Source organism: Marmota monax, unplaced genomic scaffold (assembly GCF_021218885.2).
Source record: "Marmota monax isolate L192 unplaced genomic scaffold, Marmota_monax_Labrador192_F-V1.1 WCK01_AAM20220418_F8-fsc00061, whole genome shotgun sequence".
NCBI classification, from domain to species: Eukaryota; Metazoa; Chordata; class Mammalia; order Rodentia; family Sciuridae; genus Marmota; species Marmota monax.
Window position 1 is genome coordinate 9,711,201 of NW_026695230.1, and position 15,713 is coordinate 9,726,913.

At 31.9% G+C, this 15,713-nt stretch overlaps 1 protein-coding gene and 1 pseudogene across 20 annotated transcripts in view; both read left to right on the plus strand.

Moving 5' to 3' along the window:
- The window catches only part of Sox6 (SRY-box transcription factor 6), a 612,624-nt gene that overhangs the window by 44,595 nt on the left and 552,316 nt on the right, over positions 1-15,713 (plus strand). For 3 of the 20 annotated variants that reach the window (XM_058576981.1, XM_058576985.1, XM_058576979.1), the window contains exon 2: positions 5,222-5,291. The exons of 16 other annotated variants lie outside the window; for them this stretch is intronic. The gene's annotated coding sequence lies outside the window, so the exon portion shown is untranslated. Of the gene's footprint in view, positions 1-2,469; positions 5,292-15,713 lie in introns of those variants that run through there. One more of the 20 variants, XM_058576982.1, reaches the window with a different exon arrangement.
- Positions 10,573-12,747, plus strand: LOC131423937 (ethylmalonyl-CoA decarboxylase-like; annotated as a pseudogene).

Consider the following 15,713-nt stretch of genomic DNA (forward strand, 5'->3'; position numbering starts at 1 on the left):
GACCTCTGCGCTGCGTGGCGGAGATTCACTCGTCTAGCGCAGACTGTCACCTCCAAAAATCCTTCCAATTCCCGGCCGGTCTCTTTTTAGTGGAATTTTGCTAGGAGTATCTCAGCAGGTCATATCTAAGCGTATCCATGCGTCTCTCTGACCCCTTTGTTGAGGAGGTACTGAAAGCGCTGCCTCCCCTCTCGCCGCCATGTTGGATCCTCTGAATTTCAGATTTTTTAAGAATTAAAAAAAAAATTTAAAAATTGCAGTCAGCTTGGCATGATAAATGATCTCAACAATCAAACACCCTAGACTGAGGTTTATTGATCCCACCTCAAAAATCAGAAGACAATCTGATAATGTCTTTCAACCTTTATGATGGTAATATGCTGATCTACCTTGCACTTATTAATTTATTTCTTCATTTGTTCTTTTGAGCATATGCAGTGTGTCAGGTAACAAGGATATAAGCATGAAAAATACATGTTTACTGCCTTGGATAAACTCATATCTAGGGAATTGGAGAGGAGAGATTGAAAGGGAGGGAAGGTAGAGGTAAGTGGTAATTAGGAGAGTAAAGGTGGGTAGTGTGAAAGGCATCAAATATTTTCAGAATCTATAAAGTATGATATTTTCATGGAGTAATGGACAAAGTGCTATGGGAACACAAAAGAGGGAATATTAATTTTTAATAAGTGAAGGGTTCTCCAATATTTTTTATGTGTACAATTTGAATGCAACCACCATACCTATCCGTTTTGCAAACTTTTGCATTACCTGAAAAGGAAACTTAATACCTATTAAGTAGTTGTTTCTCATTCCTTCCTCTTTCCTGGTATCTCGTGACTACCAATCTGCTTTCTGCCTCTATGGATTTACCTGTTGATGTTTCATATCAATGGAATCATACAATATGTAATCTTTCATGCCTGGTTCTTTTTTCACTTTGCGTAATGTTTTCTAGATTCATCTGCATTAAAGCATGTGTCAATACTTTCTTTTTTTTTACTAAGGAATAATATTCCATTATATGTGTGTTTCAAAATTTGTTTATTCATCTATTTATGGATATTTGGATTTTGTCTACCTTTTGGCAATTATGAACAATGCTGCTATGAACATTTGTATATAAGCTTTTAGATGAACACCTGTTTTCAATTTAGTTTGGATATATACCTAGGAATGGAGTTTTTGGGACATTTGGAAATTCCATATTTAACTTTTAGAGGAATTGCTATCCTGTTTTCCAAAGTGGCTACACTATTTCATGTTTCTACCAGCAAACTGTATGAAGATTCCAATTTCTCCACATCCTTTCTAACCTATTTTCCATTAAAAAATTATAGCCATCCTAGTGGGTGTCCTAGATACTATTTGGATGTGTACATTTTGAAGGCTGAGTTTTGGGGATCTCTGAAAACCAATGGGAACTCTTGAGTTTGGTTGAGTTCCTGATTGGGTGAAATATAATAGGGTTAGCTGATAACTCATTCTTCCTCAGGAGAAGTTACCATAAGTTTACTAGAAATACCTCTAGACTGAACAAATTTCAACACTACATAGTGTCATTTATTCCCTAGAATTTGTTATCACAAGGGCAAGATCCTAACTCCACCAGGGCATATGGAAATTAAATATATTTTAAAGTTTTGTAATAATGTTGGTTACTGTATCCTTATTGGATTTACTCTGAAGATAAATGATCCTCAGAGGTTCCAAGACCATATTTTGAGAACTGCCACCCTAAATTATAGTCTATTTGGGTACCTGAAAATACTAATGTTGACAACATTAATTTTAAAACAAATTTAATTAAATATATATTATTCTAGTCATGTACTGATCTAAGTGCTGAGGATATAGTAGTATGTTAGACAAAGTCCCTGCCCTCATGAACTTTGAGTTCTTTGGGTCAGTTGATCTGGCAACCGAATGAAGTCATGAGTTTTCTGTTTGCCTAAGCTAAGTCCTTACATTCATATCTCAGAATTTGTCAGGGCATGTGTGTGTCTATTTACAGCAGGTGAGGCAGTACAGTTGCAGTCATTGACAGTAGAAGTTCAGGTTCTGTGCAGAACCTGAACTATGTATTCTGTAATACATAGTTGCAGTCCTGACAGCATGATTTTTGTAGATCACTTTCCTTTCCTGTATGCCATCTCTTACTTACTCCCTTCTCTTATTCCTTCCTTCTTCCTTCCTTCTTTCTTTGCTTCCTTCCTTCCAGTTTGAATTGTATGTATGTAAGTAGACTGTTTCCTCTGATCACCTAATTCTTACCTTCCAATTTATATATACTATATGCAAATATATATGTGATACAAACATATCTATATAATATATATCTGTATAATATATAATAAACGTCTAGATATCTATATAAAATACATATAATATCTAAAATACATATAATATCTATATTACATATAGCATCTATATTATGTATAATATATTTATAATATAATAAAATATATTTATATTCCTGTGACAGGCCTGTCACATATACTTATGTAATCCCAAGCACCTGTTACATTTCAGGCACGTTGCTAGGCACTAGCAATAACACTGGCAATTAATTACATGTGAAGACCTCTAGTCTAAGAGTAAGAGAGTATTTCAATGTTATGGCCTAAAGAGATCACTGTAAGGCATTCACTATAGAGCTTGCAGGCATCTATCTCTATATATTCTAGTTTTCAATTTTAATCATCTTGAGCCATTGCTCTTAAGGGAAGTCTGATATTAGGCATAAAAATGCTAACTATGGCTATAGTCTGAAACATTTTTCTTGACCAAAAAAATTAAAAAGGAAAAACAAAATAAACTAAAATTCAAACTTTTGCTTTAATTAAAATGGGCTTTATAGACATGCATTTGAAGAGTGCACTAATAGTCTAGGAAAATTAAGGGTTCAAAAGTAAGTATTGCCAACATTTCTTAGACTCTAAGTAATAGCAACAAATATCGTATGAATTACAGTTTTGGAAAGCCTAGTAAAATACAAAACGTAAGGCATGAAAGCCAGTAGCAAGTGACTGAGAGGTAGGGATAAAGTGATTTATTTGTTTTAAAGATAGAAAAATGCATTTTTTTCTGTTTTGATTTAGCTATTTTTGAAAACCTGTGTCTAACTTGCTACAAACACAAATTCTACCTGAATAATGGAAATTATTGTACATTTGTAAATGGTGTATTGACTATTCTTTTCAGTCTATAACACACCTTCCTTTTTGGCACTAAGGGGCAATGAAAGAGGCATTTTGTTAAATTTGAGACTTGTGGTTCTAATCAGAGGTCATTGGCTGGCTCTCATTTTTCAGTTTTAGATTTGTCTATGTTTGATCAGGGGGCAGCAATGAAATTATTATGACAAAGACTTTGTACTAGCTTGTATCTGTTGCAACTTGAAAGTCTTTGGAACAGTGATGCTGACAGCACATGAACATTCCGAGAAAGTGTAAGCTGTGTAATGCCTTAAACTTTCAAGTATCATCTTCTTTTTGTGTGTTTGAAAGAGTTTCAGATACTATTAAGGTACTTGTGAAAAGGTGTTTATTGATTAAAGAAGATTCCGCCCCCCCCCCCAGCAAATACGCATTGAGACAGTCTTTCCATTACTTTTTCTGTTCAGTCATTGCTTTATACAGCAAGTTCATTAACATGTAGATATGCAGTGATTGAAGTCAGACTGCTTTTTACAGTGGAGTTGTCTTGATATAATGAGCTCCTCTTTAATGTTCAAAAAATTGTTGTTACTTTCTAAAAGGGGTTGTTTGTGAATTTCATTAAATTTAATCTCCTCTTCAAACAATTTCAGCATTGTTCAGTTTACTACAATTAAAATGCTTTCTGATGCTAAAAATCACTTTTTACAGATGTATCACAAATGTAAGCATTCTGAGAGTGGCTTTGTTTTTTACTTTGAAAGAAAAAGCTGCTATTTAGCTGAGAATTCTCATTTTTTAAATTGGCGCTCCATATGGAAAATCAGAAGAGGGTATACTTACTGTATTGCTAAGCAGGCTAGTTTGCTTGTAAGGGTTAAGTTTCACAACTAGTTCATTCAATCCCTGAATTAAAGAACTGGTCTGATCATAGTAGAAAAATAAGGGCCTTATCCTTACCTTCTCAGTTTACCAGAGGTAACCCCTTCATCTTTACAATGTTGCAAGTCTTGCCAAAGAACAGACACAGTGAAATTAGGTTTCTGCTTTGGGCAGAAGTTCTCAAAAGGATGTACTAGAAACCTGACTAAATTCTTAGTTGCAGAGTTGTAATTCACAGTGAATGGCTTTTTTTAAAAAATATTTTTTACTTGTCAATGGACCTTTATTTTATTTATTTATATGTGGTGCTGAGAGTAGAACCCAGTGCCTCACACATGCTAGGCAAATGCTCTACCATTGAGCCACAACCCCAGCTCCAAATTGCTTCATTTTTGTAAGTTATCCTTCCCACTTAGACCTTAGTCAATAGGACTTGAGTAATATGAGAACTGATTCCTGGCATCTCTTGTAGAACAGGCACAGAAAGAGAGATCATGTCTTTCTGGAGAATATTTAGCAGATAAAAGCTTTAAAAATTTCCAGGTGGTAGCAGGGAAGTTTTCTAGGTGAATCCCAAGACAATTGGTTTATGAAGACAGTGGATTGGAGAATTGAGAATAAATTATTTAATATCTTAAATTTTTTTGCCAGCAAACACTTTATAAAACTGTCCAAGTTCTTTTATAACTACTGCTTAGGAAACTATTCTTCCAGGATGTTTCTTCCTGCCTTAGTTCTAGAGGTCATTTACATGATGTCAAAATATCTAGTTAAGTCAGGAGTATTTTCAGAGTTTCTTGATAGTTGAAAATTTTGTGTAAAATAAAATCTTAGATGTTGGCTAATTTTTGAAATTGTGGTTTGATTTTGAAGGACAGAGTCAGCATCTGAAATTTAACAGGGGTCTTTAGTTGACTGAGCTAATTATGTCACCAAGTTGGCCTTAATAAGTCCTTATGATTAGCTCTAGAACTTCTTATCAGATATCCTTATCACCCAATATATAAGATGATACTTTGATCTGCAAAGGGAATATTTCTTGTGATACATAAAGCAGGAAATACTTCCATGACTTTTAATAGCTAAAGATGATGATAATATTATTGATATTTTGATTATAATCAATAAAATAATGATAGTGGTGCTAATATTATAACTTATAATAACAACTGTAACATTTTCAGGTGGGAAATGAGGATATTTGAAGTGGATATCTAAGAGAACTATATGTAAGCCATGGGTAATTACAGAATGGTAAGTTAAAGAATCATGGAATTTTATGTTTAGATTAATTCTTGGTTGGAGATTGAAAGATGTATGTTTAAGTCATAAGAAGTTTCACACAAGAAGGGAAAGGAAAGGAAGTAAGCTGAGACAAGAATATTCCAGGGATATTCCAGGCTGGTGTACAGTCAAGAAAAAATCTGGATGTGGAAATGGGTTTACTAGATACATTTAATGAGTAGTAAATTTTCCAGAGGGGAATTTAGGGTGTGAAGTAGAGAGAAAAAGAAATGTAGATAAATTGGAGAAGAATCAGGATTTAAGAAATTTGGCATATGCAATACATATACCGTACTTTGCCTGTCTTTACACTTCACATGGATGTATATACACAAACTTAATTACATTCAGGACACTTTGACATGCCTGATGATAACATTGTCCAGTATTTAAGGGAAGTTGGGATGGAAAGATGAAATTTTATGAAAAATGATAGTTATATTTACTAGTGTGAACAGGTTATTTAATGAGGCTAAAGAGAAACATTGCATTTTGAGAATATTATCAGAAGTTCTGGGATTTGGAAGCTTGGAAAACATTTGACTGAAAAATTATATGTGGTAGTTGGATTATAGTAAGTAAGAATAATGATGGGCTGGGGATATAGCTTAGTTGTTTGAGTGCTTGCATCACATACACAAGGCCCTAGCTTCAATCCTCAGCACCACACACACAAAAAAATAAATAAATAAAATAAAAAGAACGAAAAAAGAAAGAAAAGTCAGAGAGTAAAGTCAGAAATTCCTGGTATGAACTGGTATGAAGTTACCTAACTTGATCTCAAAAGTACTCTTAGCTGAGGCCTTTAAATTATTATATTATTGGTTTACAGAATAAAATTTGTATGCATTCTATACATTATGCTTTTCATTAAAACAGCTGAAGAACAATAATGTTTAAACATCAGCAGCAATTTGAATAAAAGTAAATTTGTGATCAGGATAAAATGTTTTTTGCTGAAAACAAAACCATATTACATGAGTTGAATTCTGGGTATTTCATTAATCTGAAACATTAAATATTTTAATCAAAATTAAATGTGACAAAAATGTCACAGATATTGGTCTGAAGTTAAAAACTTATGTTTTTATGCTCACTTCTGTATATAATTCAGTGATTATACTTGAACCATACCTACAAAAAGGATGCTATAATTAACCTTTAATTGTATTTAAATACTTGGGCCAAAAGAAATCATAGAGTACTTTTAGTAAGAGAAAGTGTGTAAAATGTGATGTTTTCTGAGAGAAAAACTAGTTAGATAGCATGCATTTAACCATTTACTATGGTTTTCAGCCATATTTCCATTTATTTAAGCCAGATTTAATTGATGGTTAGAAGATTGTCTTGGTTTGAGAATGTGTAATACCAGTGTTTTTGATTTTTTTCCTTTCTTAAGATATAGCTGTAATGAATTTTTGATAATTGACTCATCTCCAGCCATTGTGGCTATTTGAACTTATTACAAGTGATCTGTTTCTAGTGATGATTATATATTCATTTAAGGACCTTTTGTTAGATGCTTGAGGTAAAGATCAATAGAATATAATTAAGAGATAGGGTATTCTTTTAAGTTCTCATTCTGAATCAACTATGATAAGCTTTTATTGTCTTTTCTTTTACATAAAATTACAAACATAAAAACCCAGAAGTGCTATGTAATTTTTTTACAATCAAGATATCATGATCAGAATCTTGAGAAGTATTTATATTTAAAAAACTCATGGATATAGAATTACCAAAACATATTATTAGACTATTGGTGAATATGAACTTGTTAATAATTTTACCTAACTATTCAAAGACATGTAGTAGAAAGCATTTTTGCTTATTAATATTTTCATCATATCTCTACTTTTTAAAGTGATTTAATTTTCTGAGAGATGAAATTCTTTGGTAAAAATTTTTATGTGTTAAGACTTTATATGTAATAATAATTATAATAACATATTTTATTTAAGAAACACTTAAATGCTTAAATTACCCATCATACCTGAGCAAAAATAATTTTAAAAAAGAAATAATTATAGTTATCTTGGTAGATGATCAGCTAATTAGTGGTAATTTAGATTCAATAAATGTACACACTGAAAGACTTAATAAGTTTTCCTAGCTTTGTCAAGATTCTAATGTGTCAATTTAAAAATTCTTCTCCTTTCATATTGTTGAATTTTTAAATGTTATTGAGATCATAGATTCTATTTGTTTGGTTACTTGTTTATTTATTTTTAGTTGTGAATTTTGCAAATTATTTCACTGGTTAGTAGGTGATTGAGATGGAGATGTTTTCTGTTTTAGATTTTCCCCATGAAACAGTCAGAAAAGTAGTCCTGTACATCTTTTAAGCAGTCAATGACCTTATCTTTTGCCAAAATCAAATGACATTCAATACTGATACTATGGAGAGAGGATTCAAAATAGATACCTAATTATAATTACTTCCCCCCCCATCATTATATCACTACGTGCAGAACAACTGATTTTAAAGAGATACAACTGCTGAATTTTGGCAGGTTTTTTTCTTCGCTCATCTTTCTCTCCTTCTTCCTATTTTCATCATGTGTAGGATTTATTGAAATAGTTCAGACTGACCTCTTTCTTGAAAGATTTAGTTTTAATTCTAATGGTTTATAGGAACTAGCAGAAACACAAAAGGAAGTGAATGTTTATGATTGCTTCATATTTTCAGAAATCCTTAACATTTATGATACAGTTCAATTGTTAAGAGAATAAGGATAGTTTTAGGTTATTTTGGGGGAAATCATTATAAAGACTTCAACCAAGCACTGATTAGCTTCCACAGTTACTGCTTTTAAATAAAATCAAATGTGAACAAAATGAAGGCAGGTATTATGTCTTCTTAACTGTTCTGACCCTGAATGTAGTACCATACCTGGCACATAGTAGATATTCAACTGTTGTTGAAAGAGAAAAGGAAAATAGAATGGGAAGAAAGGAGAAAATAATCCTAAATTGATTGGACAAAGTTATTCTGTTGTTGTTTTTTTTTTTGCCTCATGTATGGCTCCCTGCAGACCAATAACTAACAGGAATATGTAATCTTTTTAACCCTGATCATTAACTTTGAGAAACCTGTTACTAAAGGGGTTTAAACACTTTTATTTGCTTTTTTGTTCACAGTGGCTTTACTTTTTCCTTGTAAATAAATTATTTTTGTTGGCTAGTATTGGGATATAGCAATACTAAAGTTGCATATAACATTTTTAAGAGTTAAAGATATTCACTAGTTACTCCACTGACAGAAAATAGTTGTATTTTTCATCTTTTAGATAAGGTTATTGATAAAATGGTGTTAAAATTTAGGACTGATAAAGGACTTGAATGAAAAAGTTTGTAAGTCAGCAATGAAACTTGTTTATTCTGTTGTTATGAGTTTTTACAAATTTATTGTTAATTTTATCATGATTCTGTTTGAAGTCAGGCATATTGTATTGGTCAGATTTTTGTTGTTACAAAAAACCTGAAATAATCAATTTATGGGAGGAAAGGCTTAGTTTGGCTCAGGGTTTTAGAGATCTGTTGACCCTATTGCTTTGGGTCTGGCTGGACATCAAGGTAAGGAATACATAATAGAGCAAAGCTGCTCTCTTCATGGTGACTGAGAAGCAGAGTGAGAGAGGAAGAAGTGGAGGGTCTCAGTAACCCCTTCAAGGGCACTGCCCCCAGTGACCTAACTTCCTTCCACTAGGCCCCATCTCTCAAAGGGATCTATCACTCCTGATAACACCATAGGTTGGTGACCAAGTCTTGGCCTTTGGGGACATTTAAGATCTATTCCAAAACAGGTGCTAATCTACCTTAAAGGTTCTAGGATCCATATCTCTTTGAAAACTTCTTCAAAGGGTGGGTCCTAGATTGTAGTTATTTACAAACTTCAGTTTTGAAATGATACTGTTTCAAGTGTCCTCCTTTTATAGCTAGACGAGTTACTAGAAGGAAAGATAGATAAAGAAAATATTTTTGAGGATGATAAATTCTGGGACTTAAAGTCTAGATTTCAATCCTTTTGTTGATACTGATGTTAATAATTATTATTTTTACTATGAAATTTAATAATTATTATTATATAAATGATCTCTATATTAAATGAAGTTACTTCTCAGATAATTTCATATCTATTAAAGACTTTTATTTCCTTCAAGATAGGTTTTATACAATGCTATTTCAATTTTCCTGAAAATGGGACTGTCACAGACCTGTGATATTTACCAAATCATCCTTAACCTTACTTTTTGAAAACTGTATGAAATATGGAATGGCTAAATCAAGATAATTAACATACACATTATCCTATACACTTATCATTTATTTGTGGTGAGTACACTTTAAAAATCTACTCTTTTATACAATTTTCAAGTATAATGGCACATGTTTTTAATCTTTTGAACAGCATTTCTCCAATGCCTCCATCATTTTAACAGTGACTTTCAAAGAACAAAAATTTTTCAATTTTGATGATGTCCATTTTTTTCTTTTACGGTATATAGTTTTGAGAGATATTTTATCTAATCCAAAGCCAGAGAGTTTTTTATTAGTTTACTTATATATTTATTTTTTAAAAATTTTTATTTAATTAGTTATACATAACAGTAGAATGCACTTATATACTTTGATATATCATACATAGATGGGATATAATTTCTCATTTTTCTGAGTATATATATTGTAGAATCACATTGGTCATACAGTCACATACATACATAAAGTAATAATGTCTGTTTCTCTCTACATTTCTTTCTAGAAATTTTACAGTTTTAAAAATTATATTTAACCTATGGTTCATTTTTAGCTTCATTTTTATGGGTATGATAGTATCAGTGATGGGTTAAAGTCCCCCCCCCCTTTTTTTTGTATAATGAACTCTAGTCGTTTACAAATACCTTTTTAAATTATTTTTAAATTAGTTATACATGACAGCAAAATGCATTTCAATTCATTGTACACAAATGGATCACACTTTTCATTTCTCTGGTTGTATAAGATGTAGAGTCGTAGTCACACACGTACCAAGGGTAATGATGTTCATCTCATTCCACCATCTTTCCTGCCCCCATTCCCACTCCCCTTCCCACCCTCCCCTTTGCCCAATCAAAATCCCTCCATTTTTCCCATTCCCGTGCCTGCCTCTATTATGGATCAGCATCCACTTATCAGAGAGAACATTGGGCCTTTGGTTTTTTGGGCTTGGCTTACTTCACTTAGCATGATTTAGTCAACTCCATCCATATACCTGCAAATTCCATAATTATATTCTCTTTTGAAAACATTAGAAGTTGAGAAAATTTCCATTAGAGTTCCCTGTATGGTCACTGTTTCTAGCATTATTCATACCTTTGTTAGGTACAGATTTTCATTTAGTATTATTTTTCTTCTACAGAAACACTTCCTTTAACATTTCTTGTAGTACATGTCTGCTTCTCAAGAAATTTCTCAAAATTTTTATTTGTTTGAAAAAATCTTTATTTTGTCTTCATGTTATAAAGATATTTTTGCCAGGTTTAGGATCTTAAGTTGGTAGTTTTTATTTCTTCAGTATTTTAAAGACGTTTCTTCATTGTCTTTGGGCTTGTATAGCTTCTCATGAAGACTCTGCTATCATCCTCATTTTTGTTGCTCCATGTATACTGTGTCATGTGTATTAGCTACTCCTGTGGCTGCTTTTAAGATGTTTTCTTTATAGCTGTTTTTGTAATAATTTCATTATTATTTTCCTGTGTCTTCTTTTTTAAAAAAATATATGTTTTCTCTTTCTTTATTCTGCCTGGACTTTGAGGTTCGTGGTTCTGTGAGTTTATTGTTTTATTTGAATTTGGAAAGCTTTGTCTGTATTCTTTGCTTGCTTTCTCATCTTTTTTGAGTCTCATATGTGCATGTTAGACTTGATGCTCTGTTTTATTTTCTCGTAGTGCATCAGCTATAATCATTTGTATTGCTACATCTTCAAGTTCTACTGTTAATCCAATCTAATGTGTTTCTCATTTTTGAAAATATTTTCTTCCTTTCTAGAAGTTCTGTGTCAATTTACATTTTCCATTTCTTTTCTTAACATATTTATATTTTTCTCTATGTTTTTGAACATATGGAACACATTTTAATGGCTGTTTTAACATTCTTATCTGCTAATTTTATTATCTCTTTCATTTCTGGGTCTGTTTCTATTGATTAATTTTTCTCCTGGTCATTGGTCATATTTTCTTGCTTCTATAAGATTTTTTTTAAAAGCTCTTTAAAAATTATTGTGATAATATTCATATAACACAAATTTACCATTTCAGCAATTTTAAAGTGCATAATTCAGTGGCATTTAGTACATTCGTAATATTTTACAACCACTACCATTATCTAGTTTCAGAAGATGGCCTTCTTACTATGAACATCTTGGTAAAATGAATGCCTTCTCAGGTGTTGTGATATTTCTATTTTTGGAAATAGTGATTGAATTGGAAAATTGGACAGAAGGGAAAAGCTTCATTTTCTTGTGGCACAAAACATACTTTCTCTTCAGGATCTGATCTGAATGCTATGAAAGCACTAGGAACTCCACTTGGCCTTATCTTTGTTTATGCAAAAACACCTTAATACGCTTGTGATATTTTCTTTAATAAGTGTTATTGCACTGGTTCAAGGTCAGGCATTGGGTGAAGGGGCAGAATTTACATAGGATTTCAGGTTAATTACTCCACAGTGTGAGACCAAATTTGTCCCCCAGGAGACGGGCATAATTTTAAGTTGGGGTGGTGCTACCCAGCTAGTTAAAATCATTGGCAGTAGACAAGCTCTTAGTGATAAGTGGAACCCTCAAACTGGATTAGAAAAAAATTTTAAACATATAAGTTGTCAAAGAGATCTTACAGTATTCAGATGAAAATAAATCTCAAGAAGAGGCAAAAGGATGGCTAATGCCATTTGTCACTGGGCTACTGGAAGTCATTAAAGCTGTATAAGAATCTGTTTCTTAAGGCAATGAGCCATATTTAGAGGTGTCATTATAGAACAAAAGAGACCTTTTAGAAACTGTTTAAGATGGAACCACAAATTTAGAGGTTACTTCTAGGAAAGGAAAATTTAATAGTTTAAAAAAATATAAGTAAAGCTCTAGTGATTAATATGTATGAAAGTTATATGTATAAAATTTAATGTATGAAAGTTATATGTATAAAAGTTATAATTCTATGATCAATAGAATTTGAAGTCTGCTACTATCCATATTTATTTTTAATAATTTTTTGAATATCGGAACTCACGGTATAATTTTTTTATTTAAAAAATTTTTATAGATGAACAAAATATCTTTATTTTGTTTATTTATTTTTATTTGGTGCTTAGTATCGAACCCAGTGCCTCACATGTGCAAAACAACTGCTCTGATACTAAGCCACAACCCCAGCACCCCCCCACCCCCCTTTTAAACCAACATTTGGCTAACATTGCAACACTTTTTTGCTTGAAAGTTATTTCTATCAATTCCTTCACCTGTATAATGTTCTTGGCCTATAACCAAAAATCATTTTTTTGTTTTATTTTTGGTAGTGCTGAGGATGAAACTCAGGGCATTGTGTCTGCCTCTGGAGTATATCCCTTCCCCTAGAAATCAGTTTTTAAAAGGAAAAGCTTCTATGCAAACCTATTCCAGGAGTTGTTTTTTACAGAATTTTGTTCTGTCTTACCTAGGAATAATTTATAAAAATGGGTCAATGAATCTTGCAGTTAAAGATACAAGTGGGGAGGGATCATAGGACAAGAAAATAAGGAAAAGTGTGTATGGTCAATCACTTTCTTTTGTTCCAAGTAGCTGGAGTAAAAGTCATGGAAAATAGCCCTTCATTTAAAAAAGAATGCATCCCACTACCCACTACAAATTGGAACCTTATTTATTTTATCTGTTTAATTATTAGTTTTCTATTTTAAATTATCTACTAAATAGTGTGAACCATGAAATAGGAGCATCAACTTACCCTTCAAATTGCCCATTTATTTGTTTTCTCAGGATTTTCTAAGCTAATAATACATAGTACTGTTGATAGTTTTAAAATTGAAACTCTCAAAGATTTATGAAACATCCTGAAACACAAATTTTCATTTTACATTAGATTTCTATTTTTTCCCTGAAACACAGCAACTTTTCTTTTATAACTAGATATCTATATAGTAAAATTCAGAACTCAAAGTTTCATGATCATCCCAATAATTCACTTCTTTAATAATTTAAAAGTAATTAAGTCCCAATCTAACCTATCACAAGAGGTAAAAGATAATTTCAAAGTACTGGCAGCTTTTAATTGTTGTTTTTATTTGCTATTATAACATTCAATTCACATTTGATAATTATATTAAAAATAACTTGTATCTACTTTCAACATGATTCTGTTGTTTTAAGAAAATATAGTAAGAAAGTATCACATTATCTTTTTTCAAAGGTGAATTTTGGATAACCAGGTTAACTCAATGTTTTTTACTTTGCCATATATAAAAACTGCCCAATAAAAATGGATTTTCTTATTAATAAAACAAAAAACTCTACTTTTAGAGCAGTCATTCTTCATTTTTCCCTCCTTTCAGCCCCTGGCAATAACAAATCTTTCTCTTTACAAATTTGCTTATTTTGGCTATTTCATATTAATGTAATGTTTTTAGGCTCATCCTTGTTGTTGCATGTATCAGCATTTTATTCTTATGGATGAATAATATTCCATTGTATGCCTCAATTTTGTTTATCCAGTGGTCTGTTGTTGGAAATGGATTGTTTCCACCTTTTGGTTGCTGTGAATAGTGCTGTTATGAACATTTGTATACATTTTTGTTTGAACACCTGCTTTGATTCTTGGGAATATACCTAGAAATAGAATTGCTGGGTCACCTGAAAGTTTCATGTTTAACTTTTTGAGGAAGTTCCATATTGTTTTCCACAGATGCATCTTTTACATTTCCATCAGAAATGCATGAGGGTTCCAATTTCTATCCCAAGGGATATTGTGGTTTTGACTTGGATTTTCCTAATAAATAATGATGTTGAACATCTTTTCATGTGCTTCTAAGTCATTTGTATATTTTCTTTGGGAAATGACTAAGTCTTTTGCCCACTACAATTTTTTTCGAATTTTCATTATTGAGTTGTAGGAATTTTGTGTGTGTATGTGTGTGTGTGTGTATCATCTTTTGATGCAAAAAGTTTTAAATTTTGAAGAAGCTTAGTGTGTTACTTTTTCTTTTGTTCCTTATGCTTTTGGTGATATATTGAAGGCCACTAAGATTTACCTATATACTTTTTTCCCTAAGAGTTCTATAACTTTAATTTTTACATTTAGGATTTTGATATACTTTGAGTTTTTTTTGTTTTTGTTTTTTTTTGTATATGGTATGAAGTCAGGATATTTAGCATGTGGACATCCAGTTTTCTCAGCACCTTTTGTTGAAAAGATTGTTCTTTCCTCATTGAATGGGACCTTTGTTCACAATCATTTTACCATAGTATGTATGCATTGGTTTATTTCTAGACTGTTTCATTGATCTATATGTCAGTCCTACATTTTTTTGATTATGTAACTTTGTGGCAAATTTTGAGATTAGAAAGTGTCAAATTACAGTTTAGGTCTTCTTTAGGATTGTTTTGTTTTTTCAGGGCTATTTGCAATTTTCTATGAATTTTACAATCAGCTTTTCCATTTCTTCCCAAAAGGCCAGTGGGTTTAAAAAATTATTTTTTAACTCGTACATGAAAACAAAAGTTGTACATATCAACAGACTACCATGTAATGTTTCAATACATTTGTACATCTCATGATATTCAAATCAGGTTAAACACACTTACCTTCTTAAACAAGTCATTTCTTCATGGCAAAAATTTTCAAAATCCCTTCTTTTAGCTTTTTGAAATATACAGTTCATTGCTGTTATTTATATTTACCCCACCACCACCATTGGGATTTGGTACGAATTACATTGAATCTGTTCTTTTGTTTTGTTTTTGTGGTACTGGAGATTGAACCCAGGTCCTCATGCATGTGAGGCAAGCACTATACCACTGAAACTGCATCTCCAACAATGCAGTGTAGATCTATTTGGGAAATATTGCCTTCCTAACAATATTAAACCCTCCATTTGAGAGCACAAGTGCCTTTCCATTTATGGTCCTCTTAAATTTCAGCATTATTTTGTAAAGCTTATAATTTTTGATTGGATAGTAAACATTGTGAATTTTATGATATTGGATGTTAGATTTTGTTTTATTCCTGTGAATAACATTGTGACGTATCTGGCATAGTTTTAAGTTACTTGAAATCAGTTAGCAAGACTTCCTTTTAAGCTTTGTTTGTGAGGCAAACATACTAGGAAAAAATTAGGCCCACTACTTGGTGAAACCTTTCTCATGGC